Source organism: Callospermophilus lateralis, unplaced genomic scaffold (assembly GCF_048772815.1).
Source record: "Callospermophilus lateralis isolate mCalLat2 unplaced genomic scaffold, mCalLat2.hap1 Scaffold_730, whole genome shotgun sequence".
NCBI lineage: Eukaryota > Metazoa > Chordata > Mammalia > Rodentia > Sciuridae > Callospermophilus > Callospermophilus lateralis.
The window spans coordinates 287,915-311,078 of NW_027515347.1; the positions used below are offsets into that span (position 1 = coordinate 287,915).

The 23,164-nt window shown below is 41.9% G+C and overlaps 1 pseudogene; it reads left to right on the forward strand.

Moving 5' to 3' along the window:
- The first annotated feature begins 4,223 nt into the window (after window positions 1-4,223).
- LOC143637770 (kinetochore protein NDC80 homolog) overlaps window positions 4,224-23,164 on the forward strand; it is a 97,687-nt pseudogene continuing 78,746 nt past the window's right edge.

Below are 23,164 nucleotides of genomic sequence, written 5' to 3' on the forward strand. Positions count from 1 at the left end.
GTGAGTGCATGTGTTATCCTGCAGCTAACATTCGTTGAGCCTTCTCTACAGACAACTTGGTTCAGCCTGTCCTGAACCTAACATTCCTCCCATTTGTTTTCTAAGTGACATGGGGAAATCATAAAATCCTCTGGCTACATCCTGCTTAATGGTGGGCAGTATGGGACCTAGGAGGGGAAGTGGAAAAAATGTTCAGAGACAGATCTGGGAACACCAGGCAGCCAGAAATAACACCCAGTGGCTATAAACAGTTATTTTGGCAGGGGTAAAGTCCATAAAAGTTCCTTGAAACCACAAGTCATCAATGGCATCAAATCAGTCCTGGGAAGAGGAGATTCTTGGTATCAGCCATTGGTCCTGTCATAGGGACTCTAGGAAGTATCAGAGGTAGCTTGGTTGAATCCAGTAATGTTAAAGGTGACAGCCCAATTTCAGCCAGTGGAAGGGCAATCACCTTGTCCCATAAACTGAGAGTGGGTGGTGTAATCCTGGTGCCATATTGCTTGGATGTTAAAGCACCATTGTGGTTGGGATAGAAACTTGAAAGAAATTTAATGATTAGTAAAAGAAGAACAGGATTGGTGAGAAATTTTGAGTTTGGTGGGCGTGGTGGAAGTCCATGACTGGATATTTGCAAGAGGTGCCTTTTGCAAGTGGGAGACATGGTACCAGGGTAAATGTCTAAAAGCTTGGTCACCACTGGGGTAGTAAGTATGACTGTATGGGTTCCCATCCAGCGAGGTTGCAATGACTGAGAATGCAGTTCCTTAAGTAAGACTGAGTCACCCAGTAGAAGAGGGTCCAATTCAATTTGTGGTTCTGCTGGGATTGAGGCAATGACTGTTGCAGGAAGGCACTGATCTGTTTGTTTCCTGAGAAGTGGGTGCTGGACCTTTCTCTGACGGAGTGGAGGTGGGATGTCTGAACCTGGGAATGATCTGCTTGATGAGGATGGAGGTGACGGTGTCAGCAGTTTCTCTGGATGTAGGGAAATCTTCTACTAACCTGAAAAAGTATAAACCAAAGTAAGTAGATAGTGAAGCTTTTTGTGACTAGGCATGTGAGTGAAGCTGATCTGCCAGTCTTCCTCTGGCTGTTGGCTCCTCATCTGATGTGTGGGTAGTTTAGGTTTGATGCTTCCTTGTGGGAATGCTCTAGATCAGACAGACCAAGCAGAGTGAACCTGACAGAGATCAGATCTCATTTCTAGGAAGTGAAAGAGAGGTTGTAAAATCTGGAAAAGAGGTTATGAAGGGTGTTGGGGGGGGCATAACACTCTGGAGCTAGTGTTATGCTCAAATTTGGGACCCCCCCAAAACCATCAGAGACCCAAAATTGATGCAAGCAGCAAAGAGGTGTTTATTGCAAGCTAGCTTAGTCCTCCGTGCGCACACACAGCAACTGGTGATGCTAAGAGGCCCCGAGCCCAGGGTTTGCAGCAGTTTTATACATTCTTTGGAGAAGGCATGGACCCCCACATACATCATAGCATCTTTTATCAAATCATCACACATTGCAGGAAAATCAAATAACAACTCTAAAACATAATTAGTACATTCACTGGTGGGAACAAGTTGGGTAGAAGTGATTGGTTACAAATATTCATTTGAACTAATTGGTTTAAGCCCAAAGGGGTATTCATGCTGAATTACATGGTTTCCCAACACCATAAACTACTGGGAGGGTCATCTGGCATCCCAGGTATTTCCCTGTCTCATGCTGATTTGTGGATGCTAGGGGGTTACTATGGGTCTCCACTTAGCCTGACTGAGTCAGGGACACCTGGTGCAGCAGATCTCTCCTGTTATTTATAGATAAACCACTTACCAGGGTGGGAATTTCCTAGGAGTGCTCTGTGGGTCTTTAGAAGGACAAAGGTCATGTCCCTTCCCTGGACAGGCTTTGCTCTGAGGTAGAGGCTGGGTTTTCACTAGAAGAGTTGGTCATGAGTTGTAGGTCTCTGTCTTGGGCATCAGGGGCTGGTAGTCTCAAAGAAGTAGTTGATTGACTGGCTGGTTGGTGAATTTGTGTATCTGATCTTGCAGGAATTTCTGTAGACAATTTAACATACAGAGTTCTCTTAGGAGAAACATAAAGAGGACTAATAGGGGTCCTGTGAGGGGGAGGAGCCAAGGCCACACTTGAACATTCCCCGTGGAGCCTGTTGGCCTAGTTGCTGTCTCCTCTTTTCTAGCCGTTCCTGTCCTTCATTACTCCCAGGAATGACTGTGTTTTAGCTTAACTGTTTTTGGTAGGTGTTTAAGATCAAGATGGTCAAAATTGACTTTGTTTCTATCATTAAGAGTAGCTGAGTTCCCATAGGGGTCACTCGTGGAAGAACTTGAAAGCAGCTTCTTAGTTCTGCTAGTAATATCTGTGCTATGATGGGTCCAGGTCTTGCTTGACCATGTGGTTTTCCTTGGAAGCATCAAGGACATCTCCTGTCTCAAATGACCCTCCTATTCACAGCAAGTTAACTGATTGGCTTTTCATTTTCCAGTTGTCTCACTAATCTCCTTGATCAAGAGGTTATGTGGCCCAGAGTTGCAAAGTTCTTTAGAGAAGTTCCGTGTTCCCTAGATTCAGACTGACTCAGAGGGCAAGAGTCAAATATTGGTTTTCTTGGCCATTTTAATTTATCTTTAAGTCTTGATCTTAAAGATCCAGCAAAGTCAGTTTCACCTTAAATTAAGAGTACTGGATTTTAGCTGAAGTCAGGGCTACTTTGGAGTCATTCTGATATGTAGTAAGATGGTAGGCAGAAACTTATCTCAGGGAAGGCAAGGCTCTTTATAAATCTTAGGTAAAGTGTTCTAGTATTAAAGTTTATCTTTGTTTCTTAAATATCATTTTATAAAGTTTACATATATTGTTGCTTGATGATACATGAATACTGGCTAACAATATATGATGTTACATTTAAATTCTACCCAGTGTATTGTACTGCATATTTATCTTATTGATAACAGGCCCAGTTATAGAAAATTAAATGATATAAATAACTCTCCAATATGTTATTCTTATAAGTCTAAAATTACCATGCAACTTTAGTTTGGAGAACACCAGCTTGATATACTGTTTGGTTTTGTTGTTGTTTTTGTTTGACTTTCTATCTTAAAGACTTATATACCTGGAATACATGAACACATTTAATATACAAAAAAAGAGTAATACTACCACAATTACTATTGATGGTTTTATATTAATCAAGTTTAGCTCTTAAAGAAATAACATACTACAATATTGCAAAATAACAGTTGTTGTTTAACCACAGTTGTATAATGCTTAATTCATTCAAAATTACTTGCTCAAAAAACTTTCATATATAATCAACTTACACAGACCTTCTTTATCACTTACTGAATTCTATATAGCCAACATAAACAGACCTTTTTTATCACTTGCTTAAACGCTCTCATTTACTTAATCACATACACTCTTATCCCAAAACACATTTTCCTTCCATTAAATCCATACTTAGAACCTTCTAATTTCTCTTTCCCATCTGTTAACTTCATCTTTATTCACACTTTTAAAAAAATCTTTGTAAATTTCTGAACTTAGGCAAATGATTCCATTTTAATAAGTAATATTTTGTTATTTGAAGTACACAATTAATCCCATTTGTTTACAATTTCATGAAAACCTAAAAAATGTTTAAGTGTATAAAAGTATACTGTTGTAGTGATGGACAAGGCAAGGTACCTAAGATAGCACTGAAGATGGGGAAACAGTTTTATTTGGTTGCATCCAGATTCAGAGGGCACCTAACAGGAAGACCTTCCAGGAATTGGACAGAGGCATGGAAAAAGCCTGTTCCAAAGAACTCGCACACCCTGCTGCATCTAATTTCAGAGCAAGTCCCAGACACATCCTCAGCAGCCCCACCAGGAACCAAGGGAACCAGCCGTGAGCACCGAAGGGAGAAGGACCAGAGGCCAGGAACGGCGCAGGCCTGCACGGGTATTGGAAGCTCATCCCACCACATCCCAGCAGTGTGACTTTGGGCAGGGTGCTGCACCTCTCTGTGCAGCCTGAGCATGGAAATGCACAAGTTAAGTGCCTGGTACACAGCAAAGTGGTGCTGCCATGGCCATCAGTGCCAAACCCGCCACCCTGGGAAACTGAGGTTGGCCCCAGGATCTCTTCCTGAATTCAAGGACTGACTAGCCAGGGGGAATGGCCCATAGCACCTGGTGCCTCGCCCTGCACCGGGTCCCCAAATGGCAGGGACTGGGCAGCGCTGCTGCAGCCTCGGGGCATGTTGGGCTGCCTCCGAAGATGCAGGCTACCCACCACCCACCCAATCCACTCCCTTTGTGGCCTTGGTCTCTGCCGCTCTCAAACTCCTCAGCCCCCACCAGACACTACTGCAGCCTGCTGCTCACGTATTGGCCGCTCACATATTGGGCCACCACCACCAGTACCCATGAGACTTCGCTCCTCTCTGCACTCCCCACACTCACCCCAGGGACAGTGGAATGGTCTGGGTCACTGAGCCCGAGCCCCAGGTCAGGACTAGCCATTATCAGGTCCTTTTATCCATATCCCCTTCCTGGAATCCTCTCCTCCAACCCTCGTGACCTGGAAGGATTAAAACCCAGGTGATGTCATGCTTTGTTGGGGCCCTCCAAATACCCCCAGAGACCCAGATCAATGTGAGCAGCAAAGTGGCGTTTATTGTGAGCTAGCTCGGTCCTCCATGTATAGCAACTGGGAGCGCTGAGAGGCCCCAGCCCATGGGCCTCCAGCAGTTTATACACTCTTTGGGGAACGCAGTCACCCCACATCCATCACAGCATCTCTTAAAAATCATCACACACCATGGAAAATCCAACAACATCAGATTAAGTAGCGGGAAAGAATATGGAAAGTGTTCTTGGTTTGTTCAAGGGGTTGATGCAATTAAAAAATGATTGGTTAAACCATGAGGGTGTGGCAAGGGGATCATGTGCCCAGCTGCAGGGTTTCTAGTTTAGATATTGGCCACCACACCTAGGTGGGAGTATCTGGAATTTCAGATATTTCAATATCTTGGCCTATCTTCAGTGATCACCATCTGTGGCTTTTTCAGATCTGTTTCCACAGAGCTTTTCTGTGGTATTTTCCTGATTTTAGGACTATAGTAGGTCAAAGGTTAAGTTTCAGAGGAAAATGAGGTCACAAGTAGACTGAAGTTGCTTAGGTCTTTCAGTGAATCTGCAAATAAATACAAATCTGGAAATCTGTATGAAGATTAAAAAAAAAAACTAGAAATGAATACTGGGCCTATCCTGTGCCTGAGGGCTTAGGAGATCCTAGTTTGGAGCCCTGCTCTCTCCTTTACTATTTATTCAGGATCACTTTACAAAAGCACTCTTTCTTGAGGCTTTGACTCTCATCATCTTAACACAGTAACCCCAGGTGTTTTCTGTGACCCTGGCAGAAAAAAAACAGGAATGCTGAGGGAGTATCCTGAGACTGAGGGGAAGGGGCCCAAGTGCATTCAATTAATTGTTTTCCTTGATGATTTAATGGTTCTTTTTTTTCCTTTGTTTTTTGCAGTGTTAAATTATAGAAAAAATACCAAAAATTGAAAAGCAAATGTGTTCATGAAGCCAGAATTAGACAGGCAGTCAGTACAGATAGATAACTTGAGTCAGGCAAGATCAAGAAGACTAATTTTGAGTGATTCCAACCATTTGGAGACTGTCACATATGGGAAGAATTGTAACTCTCTCAGAGTTTTGACCCTTATCAAAAACCTCACACCTCCACCTGTAACCAAGGTAATCTGTCCCATAAATTACCCCTCTTTACAGGAAGCTTTAAGGTGGTTCATTTGTCTTTGGCTCTCTGCACTGCCCTTCCCCCTTCAGCCTACCTGGGATCCACCTTTGGGCCACCCTGCCAAGATTTCTTGGCCTAGTTCTGGGCCTAGTCAAGGATTCAGGAAGGAGAAAAATAAGAAGAAAAGGCAGGAGAACAAAGGAAGCCTAGAACCCCAATAAAGGACAGAAATACTCAATTCTTTGGACACCAGTGTTATCGTTGATTACCAGTGACACGTCCTTGCTTCTCCAGTGTTGAAGTATAACACCAGAGAAGCACGTCAATGCAAGGTCAGAGTGGAAAATAGAAGTTTATTAAAGGACAGCAGAAAAGACTTCTTCCGGAGGAAGAAGGGGACCCAAGAGGTGGTATCCGTGGAAGGGCCATGTCTTCCCCTTTTTATAGCTAAGGTCTTTTTTTAGCTTTCCTGCATTTCTGTCAGTGTTTCTGTCCTTTGTTCTGTTATCTTTCAGTGATGGAATATAGGTTGGAAGGCCTGAAGAGTAGGGCACACATGGGCCAAAGGTAGCCTTGTGAATCCAGCAAAAATAGCTGACCCGATTCCCTATAAGAGTGGAGGAATGTAAGAAAAAAGTTCTCACATCTGTTCAGAATTAACCTCTGAACTATTTAACCAAACATTGGCATATCCTGTCCTTGGATAAGGTATATCCAGCAAAGAGATGAGAAAATTGGGAGGCTATTCTTTTAAATTACATTAGGAGGGGTCTTGTTTCTGCTGCAGAGCTCAGAGGGTTCCGTCTGAGAAATCACATCACCATCAGCACACTCAAAGAAAGAATTGAGTTCTTTCTTCTGACTGGGAGTTCAGGAATTCACAGGGATAGATAGATGATATATATATATATATACAGATATATAGATAGATATATGATATATAGATATAAGGATATATAGATAGATTGGTAGATATGTAGATAGATTAAGAGATATATAGAGAGATTGATATATAGATATAGATATAGATACAGATATAGATATAGATAAAGCAAGAGGTATTTAAAAATAAAGTGCATGCATAGCAGGCTGTCTGACCTGAGCCAGGGCTATAGCAAGGATGATTATGGAATAATAAATGTTTTGTGCCACCATCACACAGAGGTTTCTAATAGTTCTTCTGCAGGGACATGACCTCTTATTTTTCCAGAGACCCTGTGTGAAGAATTCCAGAGCTGTTGAGGACATCCAAGGACATGCTGCCTGTCCCAGCCCCCACTTTGAGTGCAGAATTTCTTCTTTCTTGGCAGGATGGGGCAGAAAGAATTCTAAACATATAAAGCTGGCCAGCAAGCATCCACTGGCAGATCAGAGTCGTTGCAAGGCCACCAGGACTTGGACAGAACGGTTGGGATCCAGGCTTTGGAAGCTGCCAATGGACCCACCTTTTTTCCTGTTCCTCTTCTGACCACCAATAGATAGGCCCAGGTTCTATGTCCCTTTCCATGACACAGGTAGGCCCTCTTCCAGTCCCACCCAGGCTGCATGGGAGGTGTCATGAACACTAGAGAGAGTTAGAAGTCTTTCATGAGTGCCTTCTGTCACCCCAATACTGTCCTCTTCTCTTTGTGCCTCAATTTTCACATGGGTTAAAGGAGCTGGATAAGATGATCTTCAAGGCCCTATCAACTCTGCACAGAATAGTGTTTGTTCCTAAGTTTCCCTGGATTTTTTTCTTGACCTAGATTTTTTTCAAGAAGCAACTTTTCCTTCTTCTCCCAGGGAAATCTTAGCCACATGTTTCTGAACTTTTCCACACCACCTTCTCAGGACTCATTTCACTGAATCTTTGTTTGTTTTCTTAAGTTCCTGGTGGCCAGAGCTGGTAAGGTCTTGCTGGCCTGCTCCCTGGGAGACACTGATCTTATATTCCCATGTAACTTTTTCCGTGGAGCGGGGAAGAAAAAGGTGCCCCCTCTCTTTGAGCTTTGGCTCAGTCTGGGGCCCCAGGCTGGGCTCTTTCATTCAGGTTTGTTAATTTATTAAATTTTCAAAGCATCTCAGAGCCACAGAGGAGTCAGTTCAGATGAGGAAACTGAGGCTCAGTAACCATGGCTTGTGCAATCTCCCAGATTAAGAAAATGTGAAGCTGGGAATCCAACTGCATCTATTTGGCCCTAAAACCTGATTTTATCTTTTGCATCATGTAACCTCCTGGCTTTTTCTTGGAGAAGATTCCTGGGTCAAGGACAGGGTGGCCAAATAGCAGAGAAGACAGAGCACATCACGTTGCTCTGAAGACAAAAATACATCCCAGGTAAACAGGGAAGAGAAAAGGAGACACTCAAGTCTCAGAAACTGGCAATAATCCACTTGAAGCCAAGGCTCCTGGCATGTGACATCACACCCAGTCTGCTTCCCACCCAGCTTTGTCAATCTGACTCTTTAGAGAGGACTTTGTACCATATTCTACAAGAGCCCAAATGGCAGAGTGCAATGTGCCATCAGTTCCATCACAGAGGAGTTGTGGGAATTTGGATAAGTTCCTCCCATGCTCAGAAACCTTGTTTAATTTTCATGAGTATTGAGTGTGAGACTGTGCACCTATCTCAACAGATTATGGTGGGCAGCAAAACTGAACAGACTTTTCTGACTCAGATATAAAAACATATTATCATCTTTCACTCACAGCACCCACACATCTCAAGCATCACCTGTAGCAATACCTGACAGAAACTTTTGTATCTCTAGCTGTCACCAACTTTGAACAGTCCTTTAAAGCTTCATGAGTATTTCCATCCTTTCTAGTCTGAAATTCACCCAATAGACCTCTAAGTAGGCAGTACTGCTCCTGTCCATGGCTGTAGTTCACAGATTTAGAAACTAAGGCCCACCATTTATGGTTCCCAGCTTGTTGAAGTGTTGACATGGAGTTGGAGCCCTCTGTCAACACTTCTCTATCTTCTTGTCATTTTGAGAGAGCAGGCTAGTAAGGGCATCTCTACAGCCATCTGTGGTTCAGATGTGCCCAAGACCCTCCTGGGCCCTGTGTCCCTCCACAATGGCCACATGCCTGAGTTCAAAGCCAGCCTCAGGTCAGGACTGAGCATGGAGGTTAGTCCACAAGTCAGCCCTCCTGAGACCACCCACGTCCTGAGGGCTGATGGTCTTCTTTTCTTTTTTTTTTCTTTTTTTGTGTGTACTGGGGACTGAACCCAGGGATGCTTCACCCCTAAGCCCCATCCCCAGCCCTTTTTTGTATTTTATTTAGAGTCAGGGTCTTGCTGAGTTGCTCAGGGCCTCATTAATTTGCTGAGGCTGGCCTCCAACTTTTGAACTTCCTGCCTCAGCCTCCCAAGCTGCTGGGATGACAGAATGTGCCACCATACCCAGCTCTGAGGATGCATGGACACCTATAAATGTACCATGACCTCAAGTTGAATGGGACTCACTCCCAGAGCACTAGCCTATATAGCATTTTCCACTAAAGCTCACTCCCCAGGTTCCCTTCAGTCCCAGCTGGGCACAGTCCGAGGGGGCATGACTGCTGGAAAACTGCCTGCAGAACTGGATGATTTAGAATTTGTTCTTCATGGTCATAGGATGCTGGCTTATTTTTGTGTCTTCAATTCCATTTTGAAACCAAGGTGGTTCAGACTTCTTTATAAACAGCCAGTCATGAATTCAACTTCATTAAGGTCAATTAATCCTAGATTCATTATAAATTTGCCCAGAGGAAGTTGTTAGACTTTCCCCTTTGATTGGAATTTGGGCTTTAAAGATGCTTTCAGGAGTGAAATGGAAATTTCTCTTTTCTCAGAGGGGACCTACCTTGTCAGTGATTGCCATTAACCCTGTGTGTTCCTCAGTGGGTGATACACCAACCTTAGAGCAGACTGTCAGGCCTCTAGCTGAGCTCCCTGTCACCCCCAAAACTGAGCAGATCAGCTAATGCCACACTGAATCAGAGGTGGAGGAAGTCTGATGCAGTGGCAGAATCTCATTCCAGCAGGGCACAGTGGTGCTCATCTGTCATCCATGTGGCTCAGGAGGCTGAGGCAGGAGGATGGCAAACAATTTGGAGGCAAGCCTCTATACCTTAGTAAGACAGTGACTCAAAATAAAAACACCAAAAAGAGCGAGGGATACAGAACAATGGTAGAGCATCCCTGGGTTCCCTCCCTAGGACCACAATCAATGAGGAAACCTGCCGCTGAATTTGGCTTACTAATACTAGATTTTTGTGAGAAATTTTGTGTCTATGTTCACGGGGATATTGACCTGGGTTTTTGTTTTGTTTTCTTTTTCCTTGTAGAATCATTACCTGATGCTATTACCAGGATGATGCTGGCTTCATGGGAACATATTAGAAAACACTTCTTATTTATTTATTTATTTATTTGGTTGGTAAGAGTTCGAGATGCATTTGGTTTCATTCTTTGTTTTGGCCTTGCTAAGTGGCTGAGGCTGGCATCCACCTTGCCATCCTTCTGCCTCAGCCTCCTGAGTCTCAGGGATCACAAGTGTGCGACACCATGTTCAGCCTTTTGAATAAATTTTTTATAGATGACTTTGAATTATGTTTTCAAGACTGTAAAATGGGCTGGGGAAGTGGCTCAAGCGGTAGCATGCCTGCCTGGCATGTGTGCAGCCCGGGTTCAATCTTCAGCACCACATACAAACAAAGATGTTGTGTCCGCTGATAACTAAAAAATAAATATTAAAATTCTCTCTCTCACTCGCTCTAAAAAAACAAAAAATACTGTAAATTGGCAACCTTTCCTTTCTTGCCTCTCTAGACAGCCCTGGTCCTGGCAATTGCTCAGGATCTTGGGTGTAAGGTGCCTTTCTGCCCCATGGTGGGGAGCAAAGTTTACTCCATGGAGATCAAGAAGACAGAGGTGCTGATGGAGTACTTCCACAGGGCTATCGGTGAGTGTCACGTTGGAGTGACAGATGGCTGTTACTTCTCTGGTGCTTTGAATCCTTTAATCTTAAAAATGCTTCTGTGATGTGTTGATTGGACTGCTCATGTTCTTTTGTTGCTGTTGATAAGACAGACAAGAGCAGCCAGCCATCCCAGCAGCTTGAGAGGCTGAGGTAGGAGGATCACAAGTTGGAGGCCAGCCTCAGCAACTTAGTGATGCCCTGAGCAACTCAGTGAGACTCTGTTTCTAAATAAAATGTAAAAAGGGCTGGGTTTGGTGCTCAGTGTTCAAGGGCCCCTGGGTTCCATCTCTCGTACTCAAATAAATAATGAATAAATAAATAAAAAGGCTAAGAAGTCTACTTGGGGAGATTTTGATTTAATGCTGAAGGAAAGAAAATGCAATGGGTGGGTGCAGTATTTGGGAATGGGGAGATGTCGTGGGACCCTGTTTCACCCCCCACAGCCATCTGATTTCCTGGTGACTGGCACTGTGTCTTCCTGCAGTGCCTCTATGAGACACTGGCTCTGCCTCTTGATCTTCCCCAGCAGGTCCCTGTAAGCACTCAATTATGGGGCGCTCTCTCTCTCTCTCTCTCTCGACCATGACCACTGAGCCACCACCAGCCCCTGTGTGACACTAATGCTGAATTGAAGAGTTCTAATTCTGAACTGTATCCAGAAGCCAAGCTTTGTGTCACATTAAACTTAGGCTTTTTATTTTTATTTTTTGGTACTAGGAATTAAATCCAGAGGCACTTCAGCCCTGAGCGCCGTCCCCAGCTCTTTCTATATTTTATGTAGAGACAGGGTCTTGCTGAGTTGCCAAGGCTGGCCTCCAACTCTCGATCCTCCTGCCTCAGCCTCCTGAGGTTCTGGGATTATACGTGTGCACAATCACACACCTGGGTTATATGTTTAAACTCTTTCTCTCTATTGTTTTTTCTTCATTTCTCCTTTTCTTTTCCCTTTTCATTTCCTATTTTTTAGGGTCTCACTATGTTTCCCAGGCAGTCCTGTAACTCCTGGGTTCAAACCATCCTCTTGCCTCACTATGGCTGAGGCAGGAGGATAGCAAGTTGGAGGCCAGCCTCAGCAACTTAGCCAGACCCTGAGCAACTCAGTGAGATGCTGTCTCTAAATAAAATATAAAAAGGGCTGGGGATGGGGCTCAGAGGTTGAGGACCCTGGAATTCCATTCCTGGTACCAAAAAGAACCAAAAAATGTGACCAATAAGATATCACAACCTTTCAAATGCCTGAATATTATTATTTTTAAGAAATTAAATTAAAAAATAAACACCATTTTTCTGGGCTGAGACAGGGGCTCAGTGGCAGAGCACCCACCTAGCATGTGTGGGGCCCTGGGATCCATTCTCAGCACCACATAATTTTTTTTTAAAAAAAAAGGTATTGTGTCCATCTGCAACTAAAAAAAAATAATTACAAAAATTTTCTGTGAGACAAAAACTTGATAAAATGGCATTCACACAGATGCTTGTGTTTCAGTGTCCCAGTGGAAACTGAAATGCTTTAAAATTTGAAAAAGTATAGGTCACCAGGCACATTTGTTGGGGGTCACCCTTGGAATGTGGGAGTTGGGACACAGCAGGGGCTTTTGATGGCAGCTGGTGAGGAGAAATTTCTAGATTCTGCCACAGAATAAAAGGGCAGGCCGTGGCCTCCCCTCAGACAGGAACCTTCTGTCCCTGCACCTTTGAATTCCTACAGAGCTGTAGAGGGAGGGAGAGAAGTTCATCTGTTCCTGTCTGTGCCACTCCTTTGACGTGATAAAGGTCCCTGTTAAGGACTTAGAAACCAGACCCAGCAGATGAAACCCATGTCCTTTGTGCTGTCGTGGCCAGAGACAGAGCCTGCAGTCCCTCTCCTGGCCACCAGCTGGGCCCACTGTCCACCAGGCCTTCCCCTGTCTACTTGTCACCACTGAGAAACTTCTAGAAAAATATGAATGGCTGAGAGATAGGGATGCCTTTTTTACCCTCCTGGAGGAATTTCATGTCACTGTCCCCTCACAGTGAGTATGGGAAGGCATTCCATTTGGAGGAATTTCCTTTTTGCAGAATAGAAAAGGTTCTATTATAAAAAATCAAAGTAGGCTTAAAAGCCCAGAATTTCCCAAGCTTGACAGAGTTTTCTGGTACCTTCATGTTGTCTGGGAAATTTCTCTTTTTTTCTTCCAGGGATTGAACCCAGAGGCCCTCAAACCCTGAGCCCTATCCCAACCTTATTTTGCATTTTATTTAGAGACAGAATCTCCCTGAGTTGCTCAGGGCCTCAGTGTTGTGGAGGCTACCCTCTAACCCATGATCCTTCAGCCTCAGCCTCCGGAGCTGCTAGGACTCGAGGTGTTCGCACCTGCACCCGGCTTTGTTTGGGAAGTTTGTCTTGGGGTTCAGGAGCTGGGAATTTGGTTCATCAAACACAGAATGTGGCTTCTCTTTTGTGTGTTTTCCTAAAGCCTCTTTTATAGGCTCTCAGATGGATCCCAGGCAGAGAAGAGCTGGCCCTTAGCTTCCTGTCTTGACTCTTCTTGTCCTGGTTGGTTGTCTAGAGAAGGCAAGTGATGGCATGATTAGATAACACCCCCCTTGAACAGTGGGAAGTGGCCTGAGTGTCTGATCCGGTGTCTGTGTGTCTCTAACTTTGGGACATTTCCATATCAGCTCACAGGGAGCCTGATGGTCACCTGCCAGAAGAAGTCCTGCCCATTTGTCAGGAGAGAAGCGACCCTCATTTCTTCTTCTTCTTTTTCTTCTTCTTCTTCTTCTTCTTCTTTTTTTTTTTTTTTTTTTTTGAGGAGGGGCACTAGGGATTGAACCCAGGGCACCTAACTGCAGAGCCACCTCCCAGCCCTGTTTTGAATTTATTTGGAGACAGGGCCTCACTGAGTTGCTCAAGGCCTCACTGAGTTGCTGAGACTGGCATTCAGCTTTCCATCCTCCTGCCTCCGGAGCTGGGATGACAGGTGTGGGTAACGCTCCCTGTAGTGTTGCTCTCCACCCATGATGGTGTCTCCAGGTTGAACTGTAAGGTGACAGAATGGAAATCAATGAAATTGAAACAAAAAAAAAACCATGGAAAAAAATGACAAAACTAAAAGTTGGTTCTTCAAAAATAATAAAAATAATAATAAGATCGACAGACCCTTAGCCATGCTAAAAAAGAGAACGAGAGAGAGAACTAAAAGTACTAACATACGGGATAAAAAAGGCGATATCACAACAGACACTACAGAAATACAGAAGATAATTTGAAATTATTTTGAAAACCTATATTCCAATAAAATAGAAGATAGTGAAGATATCAATAAATTTCTTAAGTCATATGATTTGCCCAGATTGAGTCAGGAAGATACACACAATTTAAACAGACCAAAAACAAAGGAGGAAATAGAAGAAGCCATCAAAAGACTTCCAACCAAGAAAAGCTCGGGACCAGATGGGTATACAGTGGAGTTTTACAAAACCTTTAAAGAAGAGTTTATACCAATACTTTTCAACTTATTTCAAGAAATAGAAAAAGAAGGAGCTCATCCAAATTCATTCAATGATGCCAACATCACCCTGATCCGGAAACCAGACAAAGACACTTCAAAGAAAGAACTACAGACCAATATCTCTAATGAACCTAGATGCAACAATCCTCAAAAAAATTCTGGCGAATCGGATACAAAAGCATATCAAAAAAATTGTACATCATGATCAAGTAGGCTGGTTCAATATACAGAAATCAATAAACGTTATTCACCACATCAATAGACTTAAAGATAAGAACCATATGATCATCTCGATAGATGCAGAAAAGGCATTCGACAAAGTACAGCATCCCTTTATGTTCAAAACACTAGAAAAACTAGGGATAACAGGAACTTACCTCAACATTGTAAAAGCTATCTTGCTAAGCTTCAGGCTAGCATATTTCTAAATGGAGAAAAACTGAAGGAATTCCCTCTAAAATGTGGAACAAGACAGGATGACCTCTGTCACCACTTCTATTCAATTTATTTCTCAAAATACTGGCCAGAGCAATTAGACAAACAAAAGAAATTAAAGCCATAAAGATAGGGAAAGAAGAACTTCAATTATCACTATTTGTGGAAGACATGATATTATACCTAGCAGACCCAAAAAGGTCTACAAAGAAACTAATAGAGCTAATAAATGAATTCAGCAAAGTGGCAGAATATGAATCAACACGCATAAATCAAAGGCATTTCTGTATATCAGCGACAAATTATCTGAAATGGAAATGAGAAAAACCACCCCATTCATAATATCCTCAGAAAAAAAATAAAATATTTGGGAATCAACCTAACAAAATAGGTGAAAGATTTATACAATGAAAACTACAGAACCCTAAAGAGAGAAATAGAAGAAGATCTTAGAAGATGGAAAAATATATCCTGTTCATAGATAGGCAGAACTAACATCATCAAAATGGCGATATTACCAAAAGTTCTCTATAGGTTTAATGCAATGCCAATCAAAATCCCAATGGCATTTTTTTGTAGAAATAGATAAAGCAATCATGAAATTCATATGGAAAAATAAAAGATGCAGAATAGCAAAAGCAATGATAAGCAGGAAGTGTGAATCAGGAGGTATAGTGATACCAGATTTCAAACTGTACTATGGAGCAATAGTAACAAAAACAGCATGGTACTGGTACCAAAAGAGGTGGGTTGACCAATGGGTACAGAATAGAGGACACAAAGACCAATCCACAAAATTACAACTATCTTGTATTTGATAAAGGGGCTAAAAACATGTAATGGAGGAAGGATAGCAACTTCAACAAATGGTGCTGGGAAAACTGGAAATCCATATGCAACAAAATGAAACTGAATCCCTTTCTCTCGCCATGTACAAAATTTAACTCAAAATGGATCAAGGAGCTTGATATCAAATCAGAGACTCTGCATCTGATATAAGAAAAAGTTGACTCCGATCTACATATTGTGGGGTCAGGCTCCAAATTCCTTAATAGGACACCCATAGCACAAGAGTTAAAAACAAGAATAAACAAATGGGACTTACTCAAACTAAAAAGTTTTTTCTCAGCAGGAGAAACAATAAGAGAGGTATATATGGAGCCTATATCCTGGTTACAAATTTTTACTTCTCACATTTCAGATAGAGCCCTAATATCCAGAGTATACAAAGAACTTAAAAAATGAAACAATAAGAAAACAAATAACCCAATCAAAAAATGGGCCAAAGACCTGAACAGACACTTCTCAGAGGAGAACATATAATCAATCAACAAGTACATGAAAAAATGCTCACCATCTCTAGCAGTCAGAGAAGTGCAAATCAAAATCACCCTAAGATACCATCTCACTCCAGTAAGATTGGCAGCCATTATGAAGTCAAACACCAACAAGTGTTGGCAAGGATGTGGGGAAAGGAGTACTCTTGTAAATTTCTGGTGGGAATGCAAATTCGTGTGGCCAATTTGGAAAGCAGTATGGAGATTCCTGGGAAAGCTGGGAATGGAACCACCATTTGACTCAGCTATTGCCCTTCTTGGACTATTCCCTGAAGACCTTAAAAGAGCATATTATAGGGATACTGTTCCATCGATGTTCATAGCAGCACAATTCACAATAGCTAGACTGTGAAACCAACCTAGATGTCCTTCAATAGATTAATGGATAAAAAAATGTGGCATTTATACACAATGGAGTATTAGTCAGCACTAAAAAATGACAAAATCATGGCATTTTCAGGGAAATGGATGGCATTAGAGCAGATTATGCTAAGTGAAGCTAGCCAATCCCTAAAAACAAATGCCAAAGGTCTTCTTTGATATAGAAGAGCAACTAAGAACAGAGCAGGGAGGAAGAGCATGAGAAAAAGATTAACATTAAACAGGGATGAGAGGTGGGAGGGAAAGGGATAGAGAAGGGAAATTGCATGGAAATGGAAAGAGACCCTCATTGTTATACAAAATTACATATAAGAGGATGTGAGAAGAAAGGGAAAAAGAAAAAAAAGACAAAGGAGAGAAACGAATTACAGTAGATGGGGTAGAGAGAGAAGATGGGAGGGAAGGGGAGGGGGGATAGTAGAGGATTGGAAAGGTAGCAGAATACAACAGTCAGTAGTACGGCAATATGTAAAAACATGGATGTCTAACAGATGTGATTCTTCCATCTGTATACAGGGTAAAAATGGGAGTTTATAACCCACTTGAATCAAATGTATGAAATATGATATATCAAGGGTGTTGTAATGTTTTGAACAACCAATAATAAAAATAAAATAAAATAAATAAATAAAAGCAAAATTACTTTGAGACATTGGTTTATAAGTAAAATGTATGTGCACTTCTAGTTTTATTTTCAGGAACTGCCAAATTGCTCTCCAAAGTGGCTGTATCATGCATACACTACTCAGTAGTTTATTCATTTTGCATTTCTCTGATGGGTGGGAATTGTGACTAATTGCTGTTTCCATCTGCATCCCCAAGATTACTAGTCAAGAAGCCTGGGTGAAACTCTCTCCTCTGTGACACACTGGGGAGCTGGTCTCGCTATAAAGTGATGACAGAGTTATTAGCATCCCTGTCTTGGCAGGAGCTCAGATCATGGCAGGATTGCATACCAGCTCTCATAGGATCAAAGAGATGCCAAAGTAAGATCACCAGCCTGCAAAAGGTCCTGTATGGTGTACCACATCTAACAGGCCTTTTGATGATGTAAAGCAAAACTTGCCTCCCATGCAGGGTATAGAGTGAAGTGCAGCCTGAATGCCACCATCTACCAGAGTCACATTTTAAAAGAGGAAGTTTCTGGTCAGAGGAGAAAGCCACATGCCTCACTGAAGTAAAAGACTGAAACAGGCCTCTCCTTTATTTAGGAGTCGTGGAATACTCCTTTAAGCAATTCTCATGTTCCCCTTTATTCCTGCCCTCCTTATAGTATCCTGAAACCGCCCTCTTTGGCCTAGCAAGCTACGGTGAAGGAAGAAATGAAGGAGAAATCAAAGAAAAACAGCTGGGAAATTGGCTAATGCAACACCTTGCAACATTTTTCTGCTGCATCTTTTATCTTATAGGATGATAAAACAATGCCAAAGGCCATAGTCCAGCATACGATGCCTCTGTGGTCTTCCTTTTCTTTCCCCATTCTCTGGGTCAGCTCAGGATTTGGCCCTATCTGACCTAATCTGCCTTTCTCTGTCTCTGTCACACCACCATCACCATAACCTGTTCCTAATCATTTCTTTCAATTCATCAGTTCATCCCTTAGGAGCGAGATAACCCACCTGAGGAAACAGAGTCAGGCTACAGACTCAAGCCTCAGTTCTTTTCCACCCCAAACCTGCCTTTACATCCAGGAGTCCTGTTCCTTTTTTGGTGTCAGCTTATCCACCTAATTGCTGATCTCCTCTAAAGGATGAGGATGAACTAGAGAAAAATCCCTGGAGAACTTCCCATTCATTCATCAACCACAGCAGTTGGTGCAATCCACAAGGACCCAGGCTAGGTCTTTGAGACACAAACAAACACACACACAAAGAATAAAGAAAGACACAGGTTGCACCAGAGAAGCCATATAGAAAGAAAAAAAAAATCAAGAAAATATTCCTATCATTTGTGTAAATGCCTGTGATTCATTGGTCAAGTAAGAATGTCATAATAATTGAAAAGTATTATTCTAGAAAGGAAGAAGAGGGTCTATCAGTTCAGGAGGAAAAAAACAGAAAATCACAGGAGAGGGGCTACATGTGCAGACGTGTAGTCAAGGAATCACACATCATCTGTACTGCTGAAGCAAGGGAAACCTGGAGAGAGAAAATCAGTGATGCTAGCAGAGGAATTCCAGTCCATAACAGAGACAGAAAACAAAGCAAGAGAGCTAGTGGAAGTTTTTCCAAGAAAGCCTCAGCATCTTTAACATGGAACCTTCAGTGAGCCCCAGCATCTTAGAAGATGGTGTGCATGTCCTACCAGAAGGTTCAGCCTTGGAGACAGAGCAACAATAAATCTACAAGTCTATGGAGAGCACACTAGAAAAGGATAATGATCTTGAATTCCATCTGCATAGTCAAAAATTAGGCCCTGAGAAATCAACTCTACCCTTTGATCCAGTTCTGCTTTGGCAAACACACACACACACACACACACACACACACACACACACACACAAATAATACTAAGGCAACAGCAAGATTGGTATTTGGAAAAGCATTCAGCCATCTCTTGTTGCTTCCCCCCAAATACCATCTCTTCAACATGTCATACTTCTGGTATGTAGATCTTTCATCACTTGACCTCTAAAAGATCATTTTGGTCACAGTCATTCCCCAACTATTTATCCAAGAGAAATAAACACATGTCTACCCAAAAACATATATGTAAACCTGGATCCAGCATTATTGAGCATTGTCCCAAAATGCCAACTAACCAAATGCTAAATTAAAAAAAAAAGAGCTGAACATTCTTAAAATGGAACACTTATCAGTTGAGAGAAGCAACCTATTGACAAATGTAACAACTTGGAGACATCGCAAAGCCATTGGGTTAAGTGAGGGGGAAAAGGTGGACTCAACAGAATTCCTAGTATGTGGTTCCATATATATGCCAATCTGGAAAAGACTAATCATACTACTGGATGACATCAGGCTGATTTTTATTCTCTCACCTGCTTGTTTCAGACACTAAGGCAGTACTGTGGCTCCCACTGAAGGAGGAGCTTGTCTGATTGGTCAGTACAGGGCAGGCGACTGCCTAGGGACACAGTGGAGAAATGTGGTACTGAAGGCACTCAAGGAAAAGCAAACTGGCCTCATGAGATAGGAACCAAAGCAAGATGTAGCTTGACCTATTAAGTGCTTATCAAGAATGAAAATGTACGGTTGGTCAAACAAGAAGTAAGAGCTAAGAAGAGCTTGAGAAATCTGAAAGCAAAGCGGAGATTTTGATCTGGGAAAGATGTTGCGCAGGGAGGATTTTCACTGGCTGTTGAGGTTTACCATGCAATTAGGTGCAACCAAGTGGTGTAGGAAGCTCCCTGGCAGAATCAGTCGGGAAGAGCGCATGCATGGCATAGGCATTCCCTGTGCCTTTGTCTGTGAGGTTGGGTTACGGGTAGTGTGGCAGATGGCTGGTTGCACAATCCCTGACTCTTGTAGTTCATACCCTTGTTTTTAGCCACTTCCTTTATGTGTGGACAGAAACTGTAAGAATAAAATATGGCAAGAGTTGATGGGATGTCTTTGCTGTGATTTCATTACATTATATAGGACTTCACCTTGCTAGCCAGCTGGTTCTAGGGTTTTGCTTTTCTTGTTGGTTTTTAAGAAGTATGTTGCTGTAAATCCTGTAAATCTCACAGCCACGAGAAAGTGAATTATGCCAACACCCTGAGAGAGCCTGGAAATGGGTCTTTCCCCATTGGCACCTCCATCGGAGAATGCAGCCCTGACTGACACCTTTATAGGAAACTTGTAGAGGATACAACTAAGCCATGTGCAGACTCCTGGGCCAGAAAAGCTGTGAGATGATAAATGTGTATTGTTGTAAGCTGCTGAATGTATGGTGATTGAGTACACAGCATAGAAAACTAATGCCGGTAGGTGTGCTTCATTTGTTTTTCTATATACCCACCATATGGAAGAAATATTTTGATTCCTGTGTATGAAAAGAGAAAGATTTATTCTATGCCTATACCTTAGGCCCCAGGATAAGATGCTATTGCATGATCTCCCTGAACAGCTAGATAGGCAGCATATGAAACCAGACTAGTCAAAGAAGGAAAAGATCTCAGGGCTCTCCTACTGTTCTCAGCAACTAATCTCCACAGAAAAAATAAGGAGAACATATTACAAAAGAGTGCTTAAGGGAGCATAGACCACGTCATGTTCCTATCTTTCAAGCTACAGAGAAATTCCAAGCATTAGTTCCTTCCTACTGTTTCTCATTCTGCTACAAGTCAAACAAGTTATCTACTCATGTGGATACTTACTGCAACCAGAATAGAGACAGAAAGTTTCATCATGGGCTGCACAGGTCCTGCATAATCAAACCTTAGATAATTTTGTCCCAGATTTCTATACTCCTGGAATACATATCTTCTTGTAGTGGGTGTTTGCAAATGCTGGTCCTTGACATGCTATTTTCTCTGATTTTTACATAATTAAGTCCTTCTTCAGATCTCAGCTCAAGTGACACCATGACCAAACACACAACAGGAACAACTTAGAGAAGAAAAGTTTATTTGACACTCATAATTTCAGAGGTCTCAGTCCACAGACAGCCAACTCCACTGCTTTGGCCCAGTGATGGGGGGAAAGCCCACAGAGGAATGCTACTCACCTTAGGGAAGGGCAGGAAGCAGAGAGAGAAGATAAGGGGCCACAATAAAAATGCATCCCTCTAAGACATGCCTCTGGTGACCCACCTTCTCCAGCTGCACGCATTCCTTACAGTTACCAACCAGTCATTCAAACTAGGATAGACTGATTAGGTTACAGCTCTCATGATCTAAACATTTACCCCTGAATATTCCTGTATTAACAGGAGTTTGGGGGGTGCATCTCATATTGAAGCCATAACACTGCCCCAGCAAACTCTGTTTTACCTGTGAAATTAGACCAAATGCTTGTCGGGCCTTTATGATTCAACAGATCTCACCTACTCGCCACAGTGACACTATCCTTTTGCTTGTGCAATTTTGCTTAATGGGAACCTCTGCCAGTGGCCTGTTTCTGAGCCATAGGGGCAGAAGCTAGTATAGGTTTTGACTTTCCATTGACTTTCTATTACTTTGCCAGCACTGAGCTAAGTGTTTGGCACATAAGGTTTAATGTGCATTCCTTCAATCAAGAGCTAACTAAATAGAGTATTTGTCTAAAATAGTTGAAGAAAAGATATACTATGGCCTGAAAGTCAGAAGACCTGGTGTAAATTAGCTTTGCACTCAGTTTCAGTGTGATGTAAACAGCAAGACACTTCAACTTCTGGTCCTCAGTTTCTCTAGTGCCTTGAGAGGCTTTTATTAAAATTTTATTATTGTTGTTATTTTACTTGTACATATTTATAGGATATAATGTGAGAATTTGTTACATGTATTCAAAGTGTAATGATCAAATTTGAGTAGTTAGCATTTCCATCTCAATTTTATTTATTTGTTTATTTATTTATTGGTACAGGGATTGAATCCTGGGGTGCTTTACCACTGAGTTATATCCCAAATTCTTAATTTTAATTTTGATATAGGATCTTGCTAAGTTGCAAAGGTTCTCCCTAAATTGCTGAGGCTGGCATCAAACTTATGATCCTACTTCCACAGCCTCTCAAGTCACTAAATCTACAGGCTTACACCACAACACCTGACATTTAATTTTTCATTACCACATAATATTAGTATATTATTTTTGCAGCAGTGATATTTCAATGCATGTAAACATTGTGTACTGGTCAAATCAAAGCAAATAACATTTTCATCTCCTCATCATTACTGTGTGTTTGGAGACTTCAAGCTCCTCTCTTCTAGTTATTCATAAAATATATAAAGGTTGCTGTGACCTATAGTCAGTCACCCCTCTGTGCTGTAGAACCCTAGAACTGATTACTTCTAGCCTTGTGGGTCCTTAGGTCTCCAATTCACTAACTGTCTTGTCAGCACTACCAGTTCTCATTACCAGAGTTATCACCCCTCTACTCTTTTCACTTTACTTCTTCCAGGAAGCAATGATGAGAAGACCTTTGAAATCCTGCTTTGTTTTCTCAGCTCTCCACAAATTTTCAACAAAAACTTCTCAAAAGGATGAAGGGATGTGTGCAAACCACTTTTGAGCCCATTGGGGTTTAAAGTTAAAAGGTCATATTGTATAGAATGGCCCTCATAGTCATCTGGGAACAATAACTAAAACATATAAATTACAAAACCATGATGGCCGGCTGCCATATCCATGGAAACAGATGTTGGCTTGGCCAAAGTGCTTCATAATGATTACGATTAATCATCCTTAAAATTACTGTTATTTATTGGTGTATAACCAATGGAACCATGTTGGAAGGGCTATATTGTACCATTTTACAAATTTCAGTGGCTATAGCTAGTACCCTACATATAAAATAGTAAAAATGTTCTTTAAAATGTATTCATTTGGGCTGGGGCTTGGGCTCAGTGGTAGAGGTTTGCCTGGCTCACATGAGGCACTGGGTTTGATTCTCAGCACCACATAAAAATAAAATAAAGGTATTGTGTCCACCTATAACTAAAATAAATGCATATTTAAAAATAAAAAAAACATACTCATTAAATATCAGTCAAAGAGAACAAAAAATATAAAATCCATTGCTTGAAATAATAGTCAAAAAAACACTGTACCAATACAAGTCACTTTGTTCAAAATAAATTTTCTTCCACGCTTCATACAAACTTGGTGCTAAGACAATACTTATATAAGTGTAGACCTTTTTTGTGAGGTATTTATA